The 17,617-nt window shown below is 42.5% G+C and overlaps 1 pseudogene; it reads right to left on the minus strand.

The window, feature by feature from the left end:
- Positions 1-813: 813 nt before the first annotated feature.
- Positions 814-17,329, minus strand: LOC144375740 (sentrin-specific protease 5 pseudogene; annotated as a pseudogene).
- Between the last annotated feature and the right edge of the window lie 288 nt (positions 17,330-17,617).

Raw genomic sequence — 17,617 nt, forward strand, 5'->3', positions numbered from 1 at the left:
AGAGAGAGAGGATTAGGAGGGGAAAGAAGGATATAAAGTTAGAGGGAACCTGATGTGCAAGCACAGAGGTATAGAGAATCTGATGCATTTAGGAAACTGAAGGTGGCTGATAATGCTGGTGACATTTGGTGGTGTCTCTGTGGTCTGTCCCTAGTCTGGATATTTAGATCTGTCCTTAAGGTCTGTGAGTCTACCTCTGGTGAGCTAGGCCTCATGGGGAACTCTGGGTTGCTCCAGAATAGAACCGAGTCTGGCTGTGTTTTCAGTTGCAGGTGGCTGGCTGAGAATGGGGAGTGGGACTTTTCCTGTGGTTATGGATTTTCTCTTTGTCCTTACCTCTGCTGTCAAATTTTTCTGAATTTCTCAGACCCTAGTATCTTGCATCAAGGCAAGGCCTCAGACCCTGGGAGAAGGAAGTGGCATCCCAAGGGCTGATTCCTACAGGGGTGATTTCTAAAGTGCTAACCCCAACTGTGGCCTCAGGATCCCTTCTCTCCATGTCATCATTACTTAGACCCTTGCATTTCATTTCCCAAGCCACTGAGGTGAGAAGAAACAGAATCTTGGAGGTTTTCCAATTAATTTAGAAGGGATAATAAGAGCAGCAGACTCTTCCAAACCACGCAGTTCACTCTTCCTCCTCCTCATTTTTCATATGACTCCAAGCAATAATCACTATTACAAAGGGTGACACTCTAGAGAGAGGTCTTCTGACTGGAAACCCCCTTCCCTTTGACTGCTGCCCATCTGAGGTTGCTCAATAGGGACTGGGATTCCCCTCCCCACCTCCTCCCCACTTTCTTGTTTCCCAGTGATGCCATGGGGCTGTCCCAAGCAGAAGAGTGTTATTAGAAGGGCCTCCTGCCACTGCCCAAACCTCTTCCATGCCAGGCCTCCTTCAAACATGACCCTAACATACAATATGTGACATGGATGTATTACAGGACCTTCCAAATGCAGTGGTGCCAAAAGTGCTGCTTCCATCACCAGCCCTAGGCATTCCATTATCCCTCATGCAACATCTGTGTGGAGATGAGTACTCCTCCTTCCTGTCCACTCACTAACCCATCACTGGACACCTGGCTAGAACCAGGAAACTCACATCATAAGTGGACCAGGGGTGGGTATGAGACCATCTTCCCAGACTGTTAAAAGTGGTTCTCAGCCACTCTTGGTCACTTACATCTGTTACTGCTCTGTGTCTGCACTTGTCCTGAGAGTCTGGCCTTGCTTGCACAGATGCTGACAAAGGGCATCACATCTGTGCTGATCCTGGTGGAATTAGGGAGAGGAAAGGTAGTCTCTGTCCCATCTCCTGGCTTGCGGATATTAAAAACCCAGACATTTAGGCGGCTGCTGCCCTGTTCTGGGGATCTTTGTCTGTCTTCCTCTGAATGTCTGAGTTGGAGGGTTTCCTGAGTTCTGCTCATCTTTCATATACATACCCTGCATGGGTTTACAAGTGCTGGCTGGGCAACGGTGGTGTTCTCATCCTTATCCAGTATCTGAGAAAATACAACCCCAGAAGTTATTCTATATCCTGCTCTAAAGACCTCATGACAGGTGACCTGATGAGCCATGGAGTCCTATGTTCTAACAATGGAAATGCCAGATTCTCCCTGGAGATGGGAGTCTGTGTGTAGGGCCAAGAGCCTGTGGCCTAGAAGGCTGGGATGGGGAAGGCCTTAGGATTTGGGGATGATGGAGGCCAGGCTAGATATATCCTCAAGGCCTGCCACCTTTCCCCTAAGACTTTGGCCACCATTGCAAGTGGGTCAATAACTGCATTAGTCATCGAAACTTCCATATCTTCCTGCTGCTTGTGTTCCTTTGCCTCTACCTGGGTGCCCTGATGGTTACCTGTGTGATATTCCTTGTGAGAAGGGCATGAAACACATGCCCTTCTCCATGGACAAAGGCCAAGTCATATCCACAGAGTCCCAAGGGCCCACACTAGGATGAGCATGGGCTGTGGGGAAGAAGGGGTGGACAGTCAAGGGGCAGGGTAACCGAGGGCAGCGCTTACAAGGATGGGCTATAGGGAGAAGCCACTTGGGAGGATCTGTGCAGAACATGTTGAAGGAGAGGGGGGTTAGGGAGATAGGCGGGCTAGGATGGACTCTGGAGTTAAGAATCTAGCAAGGCCAAGAATCAGGGTAATGAAGGTTGTAAAGGAACAGGCAGGACAACAGCATGGTGAAGTGAGGCTGTACTTGGGGGAACTGGACTAACAATTCGTCCAGGGAGGAAAAGTAGGTGGGTGGGCTAGCTGGGGCAGAGCCAGGGAGGGTGGAAATGTGTCAAGGGGTGAGGCCAGTGAGGAGCTGTCCTGTGGCCTGGCTTCTTAGCCCACATACAGCTTCGAAGTGGGTGTGCCAACCACAGGCCTCCTGCTGCTACTTATCCTGCTACTGCTGATCCAGGCCTTGGCAGTGAGCATGCCAGGTGCCCCTACAAGGGCCAGGCAAGTGAGTGAGTGTGTGTGCCATGATACTCAGTTGTGTGGAGGCATCTTGCACATCTGAGACTCAGCACTTTCTGTGCTTTCTCTACTGCTCTTGGCCTTAATGGTGCCTTGTGAGTCCTTCCAGACCCACCTTTTAAGATGCAGCTCAGATCTCTCCTCCCCCTGGAGCTCTGTGCTCATTCTCTCTCCTGGGTGCATTTCTTCCAGAGCTTACTGTGTGCTAGGCTGCAGGTTATTTGAGGGATGGGTATAGAAGTGAGGACTTCCTGCATTTGAGTTGATAAGCAACCTGCAATCAGAGTAATACTGCCAGAAACCCAGGAATACTCTAAGAGGGGTGTAAATCTTGAGTCGAGGACCAGATTGGAAGCAGCACAGTTTGGCAAGGCTCACATTGCAGAGGGAGATATGCCACTCTACCTGTCCTAGGTGTGATTTTGAGAGACAGCAGGCATTTTCTGTGAAAGGCACACCTTAGCAAAAGGGCACGATAACCTGTTAACAGAATGATGAAGAAGCGGCTCTAAAGGTGGCATGGGCAATGAAGTTGGCCCCATGGGGGAGGTAGGGGTCAAGATTAAAAAGGCTCAGAAAATTAAGCATGAAATTTAGTTTTGATGAGATGGAAAGCAGAGAGCCAGGATAGGATTTTTTTTAAGTCGTTTATTGAGGAATAATTTACAAATAGTAAAATTCACCCTTTTTAGTCTAGTTAGGGAATTTGACAAATGGTTACTGTCCTGCATTCTCTACCATGATCAAGGTTAGACCAGTTTCATTCCCCCAGAAAATCTTTTCATCATCATTTATTGTCAATTTCTCTGCCTACATTTTTCTGCTTTTCGTTTTCCAGAATCACATATAAATGGAGTCATGGCCTTTTTCATCTGGCTTCATTCATTTAGCACAATGCATTTGAGATTCATCCATGTTGTTGCTCATATCAGTAGTTTATTTCCTTATATAGCTTTATAGTATTGTGTGCATGCCCTTTTATACATTCACCAATGGAAGGATTTTTACATTGTATCTAGTTTTGGGCAGCATTTTGTTGGTTTAGTTTTGTGTACCAGGGATTAAACTCATGGATGCTTAACCAATGAGCTACATTCCCAGCCCCTTTGCTCTGTTTAAAAGTTTTTAATATTTATTTTGAGGTAGGATCTCACTAAGTGGCTTAGGGCCTCACTAATTTAATGAGGCTTGGCTTTAAACTTACAATCCTCCTGTCTCAGCCTCCCAAGGTACTGGGATGGGCCACTGTGCCCAGCTAGTTTGGGGAAGTTATAAATAAAGCTACTACATACATTGATGCACAGGCATGTGAACGTAAGTTTTCATTTCTGTTGGGTAAATTTTTAGGGATGCCATTGCTGAGTCTTAAGGTAACTATGTGTAGAACTTTATAGAAAATTACCAAATTTGTCTACTAAGACAACTGTACCATTTTTAAATTCTACCAGCAATGTATGAGAATTTCAGTTGCTCCACATCCTCACCAACACTTGACACTGTTATTTGTTATTTTTTTGTGTTTTAATTGAAGCCTATCTAATAAATGAATAGTGGTATCTCCTTAAGGCTCCAGTTTGTGTTTTCCTAATGAGTAATGATGTTGAGCATATTTTCATGTCTTATTGGTCATTGGTAGGTCTTTGGTAAAAAGTGCTCAATTTTTTTCCCACTAAAAATTGATTATTTTTTATTGAGTTTTTTGAGAGTTCTCTATACCGATTCAGATCTATGTTTTGCAAATCTTTTTTTTCAATCTGGGCCTTGTCATTTCATTTTCTTCATAGCATCATCCCAAGAGCAGGAGTTGTTTTTCTAGTACTGGGGTGCTCTACCACTGAGTTTGTCCCCCAGCATTTTCTGTGGTTGTTCATTCTACATAGAAAATTATGTCATCTGTGAAGAACAGTTTCATTACTTTCTTTCCAATCTTTTTTTTTCTTTTTAGTGTTGCATAGGAAAGATAGGAGTGGGCATCTTTGCCATAGGATTCCTTTAGTCTAGCTTTAGTAAGGCTCTTTCAGGAAGACTGGTGGGCAGCATCAGTGGGGGAGAGGATGCTGCAGACCCCAAGACAGCTGAACAGACAGAGGAGCCTCTCTGCTCATCACCTCCCATCCTTTTAGTCAGCACCCCACCACTGCCATATGTGGTTCCCTCCCCCCTGTGACTCCTGTGCTTGGCCCTGATTCCTCAGCCCTGTGGTCTGCCTGTCTTCCCCTCTCTCCAGCTTCACTCCATCATTGAGTGTACCTGGCAGCCTTTTCCCTTCCTCTAACCTGTGATTCTTCCAGCCCCAGATCAGCCATTACCCTTCCTCCTCTGCTCAGAGTGAGGCCCTCCAAGTCCAGCATCACCAGTCTCAAGGGACTAAATGTGGTCTTCACTCTGGGATTCACCAGACAGGGCCCCTTTCCATTACCTGCAGCACCCATTTCAGGCACTGATCCCATGCTCCAACTTTTATGTCCTCCCCACTCTGTTTCCTGACTGCAACTCCTCCTGGAGTCACTTGCTTGTTGGTTGGTGGCAAGGACTCTGGAGCCAGACCTCATAAGTCCAAATCACAGCTCTACAGGGAGACCTTGGGTATGCTACTTAGCCACCTGGTCACTCAGTTTCCTATCTGTAAAACAGGGATGTGAGGATTAATCCATTTAAGACACATAAAACAGTGGCTGGGGCCATAAAGTGCCCTATATGCTGCTATTACTATTACTACCATTCCTTCCTGTGATCATTTACAAGTTTGTGCCTCATCCTTAAAAGTCAATTCCATTTTTTAAGGTTCCAGGCCTCCATCCCATCTGTTGTACCCTCTGTGCCTTATTCCCTGAAAGAGTTAACTATGCTCACTAGCCCCACCCTCCACTTCCTGGAGGAAGAGTTAATTATGCTCACTAGCCCCACCCTCTACTTCCACAGTAGACCAGCTCCTGCTCTTACTACCACAATGATGCTCTCATCAATGGCCAAAGCCAGCAGACATTCTTCAGACTTCTTTCTGAACTGTACACAGCCTCTGGAACCAGAAGAAGCTGGAATAGCATGTCTTAGCACTTAACTCACTGGGCTTCTCTCTGCATGAACCTGTGTGCTGTAGGCAGGATTGCCTACACTTTTCCCGTGATACCCTCTCTCTGCACTACCCTCCCCATAGTGCTAAGGGCCTTATAATACAGCTGCCTTCACCACCCTGAAAGTAGGGGTGTGCTATTTGCAGTGTGTTTTCAATCCCAAGTGTAGTGACTGGACTTTGTTTTTTCACTACTGGGTATTGAATCCAGGGGCACTTTACCACTGAGCTACATCCCCAGTCTCTGCTATTTTTTTTAAACAGGGTCTCACGAAGTTGCTAAAGCTGGTCTTGAACTTGCCTTCCTCCTGCCTCAATCTCCTGAGTCACTGGGATTACAGGCATGAACCACCATGCTTAGCTTGACTGAGGCATTTTTGATGCCCTAAAATAATTCTGGCTAGGGATGCATCTGAGTGGTAGAGCATGTGCTTAGCATGTACAAGGCCCTGGGCTCTTCAATCTCCAGCACACAGAGAAATCTGAATAAATGAGTGAACAAACAAACAAAAGAACCAAAATTTGAGAAATAAGACATAATGAACAGAGAATCCTGATGTCCTGATTCCCCCAAGATGAGGAGAAGCAGCAGGAAGTTGGTAGAAGATTGGGCAAAATGAATGGATAAAGAAATTGTGGTATATATACACATGGAATGTTATTCAGCCATAAAGAAGAATGAAGTTGTGGCATTTTCTGGTAAATAGATGGAGCTGGAGAATATCATGTAAGCAAAATAAACCAATTCCAAAAAAAAAAGGCTGAATGTTTTCTCTAATAGGCAAATGCTAATTCACAAAAGTGGGAGGCTATGAAAGAAAAGATCTCTGGATTAAGCATAGGAGAGAGAAGAGAAGGTGGGGGTATGGGGGTAGAAAGGATAGAAGAATGAATCAAGCATTATTCCCCTATATGCATATATGAGTACATGACCAGTGTGATTCTATATCATGTACAATCAGAAAAATGGGAAGTTATACTCCATTTATGTATGATTGCGTCAAAATGCACTCCATTGTTATGTAAAACAAATTAGAACAAATACAAAATTATTAAAATACAAAATAAAATAAATGCCACTTGATTTTGGCCCTGTGAAGTATGAGGGTGTTGAGGCACAAATTGGAGCAGTAGCCCCAGGAGTACAGCCAGTGAGAGAGGCTGGTCTGGATGCTTCAGAGCTGATGGACTCTATTCATGTCTGATAGGGTTCCATGTGGGGAGAGGAAGGTATTCAAATTACTGCTTAGTTCTTTTACTAATTATCATTCTTTTAAGCATTTTCTCTATCTTATATACAATCAACATTTTCTATACTTTATATATACCTAATCAAAAAAATCTATAAATTTAAAAATTTTATAATTTTTTAAATATTCTTGACATTAATTTTTCTGGTACTAGGGATTGAACCCAAGGGTGCTTTACCACCAAAACTGTGTCCCTAATCCTTGTTATATTTTGAAATAAAGTCTCACTAAGTTGCTGAGGGTCTTGCTAAGTTACTGAGGCTGGCCTTGAACTTGTGATCCTCCTGCCTCAGCCTCCCAAGTTACTGGGATTATGGGCATGCCCACTGCATTTGGCAGAATACTAGCTAACACCTTAAATGAGGCAGAACCTCATAGAGCACAATGGTTCATATTGCTTTTTGGACATGGTGGGATATTCCATAACTGTCCTGATGTGGAATTCCAGTTCCTTCTAGTGGAGAACAGTATTGAATATCAAAATCTTCATGTGTGGGCCATGGGAGAGTTTGGAGTGGACAGAGGTGCTGCTGGGCCACTTCCCACTGTGACAGAATATTTGCTAGCTAAAGCTCATGAAGTTGAGGTAAGATTTAACCTGGTGTGAGAGGAGGGGGTGAGGCTGGTGGATAAAGTGGGGGGAAGGGGAAAGTAAAATAAGGGAGAGGAGAAGCCAATCAGTGTCCAGGGGAGGACTTGACCTTTGAGCTTGATCTTTACTGCTTTGTGTACTGAAGGCCTTCAGCCCAGATTTTCCTAGGCCATGTGATTTTTGTCTAGGAAAATATGACTGAGCCTCCCTGCTGCCACTGTTCTCCCGGATAGTAAAATGCAATGATGGCACATTTTTAGAAAAAAAAATTAGAGGTGGGAAAGTGAAGTGGGAGCAGGGTGGTGACATTGTCTTTGGAGAAGTTGAGCAGCACCAGGAAGATCTTAAAAGGTATCTGGAAGGTAGTGATGGGAGGACAAGTGTGGCCAATGGAAACAGAGCAAGGATGCTCCAAAGGGAGGCACAAGGTGATGAGGAAGCCCTGGGAAGGCAGGAGAGGTGGGTGCAGTATTGGCACTTGTCTGGGGAAAGCTGCTCACAAGTGGGGCAAGGGAGGTCACTGTTCCTAGGAACCCAGGAAGGCAGGAGGCCCTGGGTCACTCTTAGCTTCCCTCCCTTGGAGTCTTGCTCCAGGCCTGGGTTGAGCCCTGGATTAGTTGAACAACTTAGGGTCTCTAGGAAATGGTCTTGCCTGGTCCGATTGGTTCTGAGCTCCTCTTCCCACACCCATCTCCCTCTAGGGCTAATTCCTTTAGGGGGAAAACCCCTTTGGCCAGGATTGTGTAACAAACTGCTATATCACCATGTGTACACCACTGTGACCCAAGTGACTTACTAAACCAGAGGCTCAAGTGGTGGATCCTGGGGCTGGTGGGCTGGGGTGAAGCTGGGTCTTCTTACTTGGTCCCTTACCCAGCTCCAGGCCCCAACTCTCACTGTACCTTTCCTTTAGGGTTTTCTCCAGGGAACTCTGGGAGCCTCTGGGAACTTTTCCTTGTCTAAGTTCTTGCCTCAAGAATGGGGTAGAGGAGAACAGCAGCCAGGATGAGGCTCCTGGATAAGAGCCCTGGGCTCCGTGCTTTCCAAGCTGAGGGGTGAGAATGGGGTCAGGGAGAACAGGTCAACATGGGTAGTGACCCCTGACATTTGGCCTATCACTCCCAAGGTATATGTCTGAAGCCGTCTGGCTGCAGATGGAGGAAGGGACCAAGTGGGATCCCAGGCAGGCTCTGTGCTCACCAAGATACTCCTCCCCACACCATCCCAGACCTCCCTGGGCTTAGGTCTCCAGCTATGCATTTCTACATACATGAGCAGAGCCCCCCCAGGGAGTGATGAGGCTGCAGCTTTCCAGGAGGTGAGGAGTAGCGAGCATGCATTGGGAGAGGGGTGTCTGTGGGTTGCACATGTGTTGGAGGAAGCCCCCAAAAGTCATCTTGTCCCTAAAACTGAAACATATGAAGCTTAAGGAGTGGAATTATGGACCTGGAGGGTGCAGGGTCCAGGTCACAGAGCTTCAGAGGACATCCCAGGTGTCCCTGGATAGACAAAGAGAAAAGACTGCACCACTCACTTGCTGACTGGCCTTGGGCCAGTCCTTTAACTTTCTGTGTCTCAGTTTTTTCCACTATTAATAACAACTGAGACTAGTCCAGTAGTGTATAAAGTTTTAAAGGAGATTCTTTTTATGGAAATTTTTACTTGAAGTCCCATGTGAAACATACAGAGTGGAACATTAGGAGAGCAGTGAGGTCAATAACCCACAGTGGACCCCTCAAGGGACCTTGCAGTGACTTGTGGTTCCAGCCCTCTCCTTTGTCCTGCCTCTAGGGGTCCAGAGACTTGACTGTGAGTACAGGGTGGAGGTTAGGGAGAGCCCCCATGTACTGACTCTGTGTTTAGCTTCTTATCAGCCCAATGCTGTAGTGGGAGGCCCTAAGGGGAGGCTCGGCCTCCCATTCACCCCATCACACACAGTGATGCCAGGACGTGCACCTGAACTTCATCTCCTGAGCCCCACATGGAGGCTTCTTTTGCCTGAGTCCTCACTCATTCCCCTCTTGGAAGTGTCAAAACCCCCAGGCCTGTTATATACTCATAAATGGGTGTGTTTTTTGTTTTTTTGTTTTTTTTTTTTTGCTGCTTCCTACATCTTTTCTCCTTGTCTGTTCTAGGTTCAGAGAAGTGTGTTTTCTGGGGGTGTGAAGGAGGCTCTGAGGAGCTGGGACAGAGCTCTCCTGGAAGGGAAGAGAGTTGCCCTCTGGAGACCCAAGCTCAGGAATCAACACTGTTTGGATCTTTGACCTTGGGCAATACACTTAGCATTTCTCTCATCCTTAAAATGTGGCAACAGTAATAATAATAGACCTGACCTAGCTGGCTTCCTGGCAAGGACTGGAGATGAGAAGAGAGAAAACCCACCAGCCTGGATAATACCAAGTGTACCTTAAACTATTTCATAAAATAGAAGGGAACTTATTATTAGTTATAGGCTAGCATATTAGTCAGAAATTACAAAGTTTCAGTTAGACATGAGTAAAGTTCCAGAGATATAATGAACAATATGGTAGCTGCAGTTAATTTGCTGCATACTTGAAAACTGACAATAGATTTGAGTGCAGGGGTGCCCATCTATAACTCCAGCTACTCAGGAGGCTGAGGCAAGAGGATCACAAGTTGAGAATCAGCAGCTTAAAGAAAATTGTTTTGTGTCTCAAAATGAAAACAACCCCCAAAGTCCTGGGAATGTCAATGGTAAGGCAGCCCTGAATTCAATCCTCAGCAGTAGAAAAGAAAAGGGAAAAGGAAAACAGTGGGTTTTCTGTTTGTTTGAGATGGAGTCCCAGTATGTTGGCCAGGCCAGTCTCGAACTCCTGAGCTCAAGCAATCCTTCTATATCAATGTGCTGAGTGCTGGAAGGCAGGTGTGCACCACTGGACTGGCTACAAAAGAGACTGCAAACCACGTTTGGGGCGCATGACTAATTCCAGCAATTCAGGAAACTGAGGTAGGAGGATCACAAGTTTTAGGACAGCCTCAGCAATTTAGCAAGACTCTATCCCAAAATAAAAAGGGCCAGGTAGAATTGTCCCTGGATTCAACCCCCAGTACTGAGGGAAAAAAATTCTCATTACAAGAAAAGTGTGAGTAATAGGTATGTTAATTTGCTTGAATCAACACAAGTATACATATGAACATCACACTGTACTCCATAAATAAAGTTTTTGTCAATTTAGAATTTTTTTTTCTTTTGGCATTATGGGAAATGGAACCCATAGCCTGGCACATGCAAGGCAAGAGCTGTACCACTGAGATACCTACCTAAGATGCCCAGCCCTAAATTTCTTTAAAATTGAACTCCTGTGTTTCTTTTCACTGTTTTATAGAAATGGTTCATGTCTCACAAAAAAATCACCCTTCTAAAGAGTACAATTCAGTTAGACTGTGTGTATGTATGACTATGTAACAAATCCCACTATTATGTATAACAATGCATCAATGAAAAATAGGGGCAAAACTATGATTCAAAGTCAGAATATCACCAATACCACATTCCAGAACACTTGCATTATCCCATTAGCAGTCACTTCCCATTCTCCCCTCTTTCCAGGTACTTGCAACTATTACTTTACTGTATTTTTCCATTCTATATATTTTCAAGTTTATGAAATAAAGTTATGAGGTCTTTTATATATGTGGCTTCTTCAAGATTCATCTGCATCAAAACATGTATCAGTATTTCTTTTTATGGTAGATTAATATTCCATTATATAGATAGATTTGGATATTTAGATTTCTGCTTTGGGGCTAACATGAATAATGGTGTTAAGGTAATTCATATACAAGTTTTGTGTGTCTGGAGGCTGAGGGTGAAGCTCAGTGGTAGAGCAAGTGCTCAGCAAGCATGAGCTCTGGGTAAAATCCCCAGCAACAACAAAAAGTTTCTCTGTGCCTAGGGGTGTAGCTCAGTAGTAGAGTGCTTGCTTGCCCAGAAGAGGCCCTCCATTCCCAGCAATACATTTAAAAAAAAATAAGAAAATGTTTTCTGTTTCGGTTCTATTTAAAATTTCAATCCATCCAGGATGTACTGTGGAACAGGATCTATTGACTTTCCTTCCAAACAGAACTATTCCAGTTGTTTCTCTTAACCCTTAATGTTCCATAATTCCACTGAACAAATTTAGACTGATGTTTGAATCCTGATTGGTATGCACTATGCTTTTCTAATTTGGTTCCTTTTGCAGTACTGAGGATGGACCCCAAGGTCTCAGGCATGCTAGGCAAGTGTTTTACCACTGAACTACACCCCCAGCCCTAAGCCTTTCAATCTGAAGACTCATACTTTTCATTCTGGAAAATTTACCTTGTTATTTTCTTCAGTTTTCCTCCCATCATCTCCTGATACACCCATGAGATAGATGATAGAACTGTAAACTCTTCTTTAAAGTGAAAGAAGAAATGACATTTGACATGTAATCTGAATACAGAACCCTAAATTTTCATATTCTACCTCAAGTCTTTTAGAGTTGCCTTGTATAAGTGTAACTCAGTATTCATCTTTACAGTAACAAATAGCGATAGTCATTAATAGTGTTCAACTTGAGTGAGGTATGATGGCCCATACTGGTAATCCCAGCTACTCAAGAGGTTGAGGCAGAAGCATTCCAAGTTTGAGACCAGCCTGGGAAAGACCATGGCTCCAAAAAATAAAAAGGGCTGGGGAATGCAGCTCAGTGGTGAAGTGCTTGTCTACCATGAACCAGGTCCTCAGTTCAATCCCAAGACCACTAGAAGTGGGGTGGGGGGGAGCACTCAACTTGGTTTTCAAGGGAGTAATTTTCTTTTTATGTTCATTTCATCAATTTATGCAGTGCTGGCTAAAATTATGAAACTGCAATAAGTTTCTCATGAGTAAAATCAACTGAAAGGAGTGTGACAGTTATGGTAGAGCCAGCATTTAGCATCCCATGAAACTCAATTCTGGCTAATGCTATAGAAGTCAGTTAAGGGAGTACCTACTGTGCCTGTGGCCCCGCACTGTTTCCTATTCTGATTGCTGTATCAGGGCAAGGGGCTATAATGGGATGTAGCTGTTGCTCTGCCCTGAATTACTTTCAGTGGGAGTGGTGATGTTTGGCAGGTATTACAGGGTTGGGGCAAATGTTCTGTCTCTTGTTCTTATAATTTTTATTTTAAAGCAGCTGTCCTCTTTGCCAATATGTGGCATAGGTTGAGATTTTCCAACTATTCAGGTTTTTAATATGGGTCTCCCCCTTTCATCCACTCCAGGAAATAATCTCCTTCTGTATTCCCCCATTCTACACTGATTTTCCTTCTGCCCCTCTGGACCTTTCTTTATTTTTTGTCTTGTGGAAGCTTCTGAACTTCTCATGCACTCTCCTCGTTTTTGAGCATGAAGATACATGTACTTTAAATATATTTTTCATAATTTCTATGAAGTGGGGAGGAAGATCAGGTTCCCTCTTAAACCTGGAACTCTTATGGGTTTCTGACAAACATTCTTTACTATGTGAAAAACTGAAGGACATGTCCTTTGAATCCTAGTTGTTGTTAATACTGTCCTGGGTACTGAGTTACATCCCCAGCAATTTTAATTTTTTATTTTGAGACAGGGTCTTGCTAAGTTGCTGAGGCTGGCCTCAGACTTATAATCCTCTTGTCTCACCCTCCCAAGTTGCTGGGATTACAGGTGTGCACCACAGTGCCTGGCTACTTCTAGTTTTCAAAAAGATTTAAACTCAAGAGGGAAGCTGAGTCTTATTAACTGGCTTTTCAAGACTTAGAAAGATGCCATGATTTTTCTCCTTTAACCTAACTAAAACAATAAATTACATTGTACATCACTAAATGGGTGTTCTGTAAGAATTCCTACTTCCTCAGGTCATGCTAGAGTTTTACTACCTGACATATTCATATTTGGAAATGTTGTATTTATAAAAGCTGATCAAAATTTGTGGGCAAAAGCTATTTTTTCAGGTTTAAATATTATGGTTCTGCCAACCTTTTTTGTTTGTTTATTTAAAGAAAACTCATTTAATTCTAGGCCATTCTTTTAAAGATTTGCTGCCAGACATAGTGGCACAAGACTGTGATCCCAGTAATTCAGGAGGCTGAGGCAGGAGGATTTTTCAGTTCAAGGCCAAACTCAGTAACTTGGCAAGACACTGTCTCAAAATAAAAAATTTAAAAAGGCTGGGAATGTAGCTCAGTGGTAAAACACACCTGGATTCAATTCTCAGTACCTAAATAAATAAATAATTTATTAGCCCTCTACTTTTTCTGCCTTTTGTTTATCATACAATTATATCAAATCATTTTTCAGACTCTGTTTTAATTTTATATAGACATCTCTCAATATCAAAATCCAAATCAAGGGCTGGGGCTGGGGCTCAGCAGTAGCATACTTGATTGGCATGTGTGAAGCACTGGGTTTGATCCTCAGCACTATATATAAATAAACAAAATAAAGGTCTATCAACAACTAAAAAAATTTTAAATCAAGCTTATTTATTTAGTGATGCTGGGGATTAAACCTAGGGTCTAACACATGCTAGGCACTCCTTTAACCACATAGCTACATCCCTAGGCCTAAAATATATTCTTAAACAGTTGCATGATTTACATCATTTTTTGAATGTGCAAAAATTTATGCTTTAATAGAAACCTATTGTTTTGTTTTCAGTTTGTAACATAAGTTTATATTAGGGAATTGCTAATATAATACAAGCAATAATCTTATATAAACATTAGTATTCTTTTATATCTAGGATAAATTTCAAGCAGGGGAATAAATCAAAGACTGCTAATTGCCTTCTAAAAATGTTTATGCCAATTTGCTGCCCAATGTAAATTTTGACAAGAGAAGGCTTTTTTAAGACACAATATAAAAACTATAAGCCATAAAGCAAAAGACAAATATACTTTACTATGTAAGAAATGAAAATTTCTGTGAAGCAAAACCACAAATAATTTGGGGTACTGAAGACTTTTACCCCTTTGGAGGCACAATCCTCATGACATTTACAATTAGTAATTAATTTAACATGTTTACAACTAAAATGATTCTGTGGTTCATGAAGGCAGAAATAAGTATATCCTTCCAGATGTAGTGGTCCTCCCAACTACTTGGGAGGCCAAGGCAGGAAAATTGCAAGTTTGAGGCCAGACTTGGCAACTTAGCAAGACTATGTTTCAAAATAAAAATAAAAAGGACTGGGTTGAGTACACCTGGGTTCAGTACCCAGTATTGGCAGGTGGGAAGTGGTGTGAAATCAGTGCATCCTGTCTTCGCTACACTCTTAAGAACCAGTATAGTGGCTGGTACACAGGACCTTCTTATATATTAAATAAATGAAATAGGAATAATCTAACATGAATAATAATCTATTAGGAAAATAATAATAATCTAGTAGGAAAACCAGGCACAAACAAAAAAATGTCCAACACATAAAAAGATGTCCAAACTTAAAAATGCTAAATTAAAACTCTCATATAATCCATAAGACTAGCAAAGCTGACTGGTTTAACTCTTGGAAGGTAATTTATCAATTCTCTTAAAATTTTAAGTGTGAATATTTTTTCACCAGCAGTTCTAATACCAGGAATTTAACTTACAGGAAAAAATGTGTAAGTATCAATCATTTCATTGCATTGTTATAGTCAAAATAATTGGAAATCAGTGTTAAGTGTCCATCACACAATAAAGAATTCATAAAATAATTTGTGAGTTCCACATAACAGAGAAATATAAAGGTTCTCAAGAAAAATATCCAAGAGGTTAAAGGGAAAGCCAGTGTGGGAGGGAAAAAATAGGACTCTTCTAAGAAAAGTTAATGGACAACAAGTGTGGGCCAGAGGTTGGGGAGAATAAAGGAAGAGTGCATACCAGAAAGGCAGACTGAAAGCTGTTCATCGTCCACTGGAGATGCTTTTGGATTATTCTTCCCACCTCCCAGATCTTTTTCTAGTTTGTATTCATTGCACACCAGGGGAGCTTCCAGTGGACTTTTACAGTAAGGGTGGTCCTGCAACTTAGAATTAAGAATGTTCTGCTTGAAAGATCCATCCTCTTCCATCTGGTAGGAGTTCTCATTTGAACACTCTTTTCAGACACAGGCCCATCTACATTACTCACAGATTTATCTGCTCCGGTCACTGACAGCTTTACTCTGTCATCACTGACAGTGCTTGTCCGATTTTCCTGATCCAGAGTCATAATTTCTTTTTCAGTTTCTAAAGTGAACGTTTTGATAAGGGCATGTTGTGAATCAGCTCCGTACACTCCCACTTTGGAGAGGAACAAGGTGATTGGTCCCAAGGATATGTGGCATTGCCATTCTGTTGGTCAGGGAATGCTTCATCTAAAATAAGCTCCTTGTCTGGGAAAGGATTTCCTTTAGGGTGGCCATCAGGCATATGGGAGTTCTTTCCCTTCACCACAACATTGCTGTCCATATCTGGGAAGTATGGCTGATGCTGACAAGAAGGATCTTTAGGTTCTGGGGAAGAAAATGGGCTACAACTGCCACCTTCTGTATTATCCTTAAGGGTCTCTTGGTGGTTCCCAGTGACCTTCTGTACTAGCTTTGCTGGGCTTTTCTTGGCTTGCAAACTTTGCTTTTCGTTCTGAAGTGCTGGGATCTGAGGATCCTAGACTGAAATCTAATCATGGATAATTTCTCATACATCATCAGAGGAAACATTTATATTCTTCAATGTTGGTTAAGCTGGAATTTTTTGGAATAGGGTCCCCTACTCCTGTGGTACTCTAGTCCTTGGTAGCAGCCATAACAAAAGCATTTTCTTATGATTTCTCAAGGTGACTACAATCTTGCCACTCTCACTAGGACCTTGGCTTTCCCCAGTGAACTTCATGGGAAACTCAGAAGCCTGTGGCACTGACCTAGTCTATGACCATTGGTCTGACCTAATGCACTACTTGCTGGCAAGCCAGCAACTGCCTTCAAGAGACTCTTCACAATATTAATGGTCCAACTCCTTTGCTGATGATAGCAAGTTCTCGGCTTGGAGTTTCAAGAGACTCCTTGAGAAAGAAATGAAGTACTTAGTGTCCTTTCTTTCCACTTTAGAAAACTAGGATTTTGAGTAGCCACACTGGATTTGGTCTTCACAAACGGATTCATCCTGAATCCACAATTTCTAGATTTCAGGAGCCTTCTTTGTACAGTGGAAGTGACTCAATTGTCTATTCCAAGTAAATAGCCTTCCCAACTTAGCATTCAGAATGCATAAGTATTGGTGAAAGTAGAATTTCTTAAAGCCTCCAAACCCAGTATTCCATTTCTCATAAAAGGCTAAGTGGATTCCTTTCATCCACAGAATTTTCCTGTATTTTCATTTTTCTGATGCATAATGAGATGTGGACGTAGCTACAAAGAAGAAAATATAAAGAAATATTACATATCAATCTAAAAATAAGGTCATGAAGGCATTCACAGAAATGAAGGCAAAAAAATTTTAAAAAGAGCATATATATTTCAATTTAGAACAATTAAATAATGAAATTCTACCCTGATCAAGGTTTTAATCACAATGAAAAGTAGGAAAGAGAGAAGACATGAGCAGTCTAACAAGACCCCACTTGCCATACACATGCCTTGGGTAGAATTAAGTTTCAAAAAATCATTTCTCAGGATGGATTCTATTTCTGAAGAAGTGCACAGGCCAGGGCATCAGAAGAGACTTTCTAAGTGTTGGCTCTGTTTCTCATTAACTAAATGACATTTAAAAAGTCATCCACATTTTGTGTTCTCATTTATAAAATGAAGAACACAGAAGGGAAAGGGAACCAAATACCACTTAAGACTAATTCCATGTTCTTTCTTATTTTTCTCTCATACTGGGGATTAACCCCAGGTCTCGCATGGAAATTGGATTTTTTAAAAGGCCAGGTATGTGCTTCACCAGTGAGCTACAGGCTCAGGTCCCATATCTACTTATTTAGAATTTGCCCATAGCAAAACAACTTGTTTCCTATACCAATATTTTAAAAGGGCAGGTACTTTGCTCTGTAGAATCATCCACAGGTAGATACTCCCTCAATGCATGATATCAGTATCTCAAGAGAGAGAACAGGCTGCTCCTTGCCAGTCAAAGACTCTCTGAGTGACTGTGCAGGAAAAGGATTCCATCAGGTGCTCTCACCCAGTTATTCTGCTCTCAGGTGAATATAAGGAACAAGAACCAACACAAGCATACACACATAAACTTCAGAAACT

The sequence above is a fragment of the Ictidomys tridecemlineatus genome, chromosome 3 (assembly GCF_052094955.1).
Source record: "Ictidomys tridecemlineatus isolate mIctTri1 chromosome 3, mIctTri1.hap1, whole genome shotgun sequence".
Lineage (NCBI taxonomy): Eukaryota > Metazoa > Chordata > Mammalia > Rodentia > Sciuridae > Ictidomys > Ictidomys tridecemlineatus.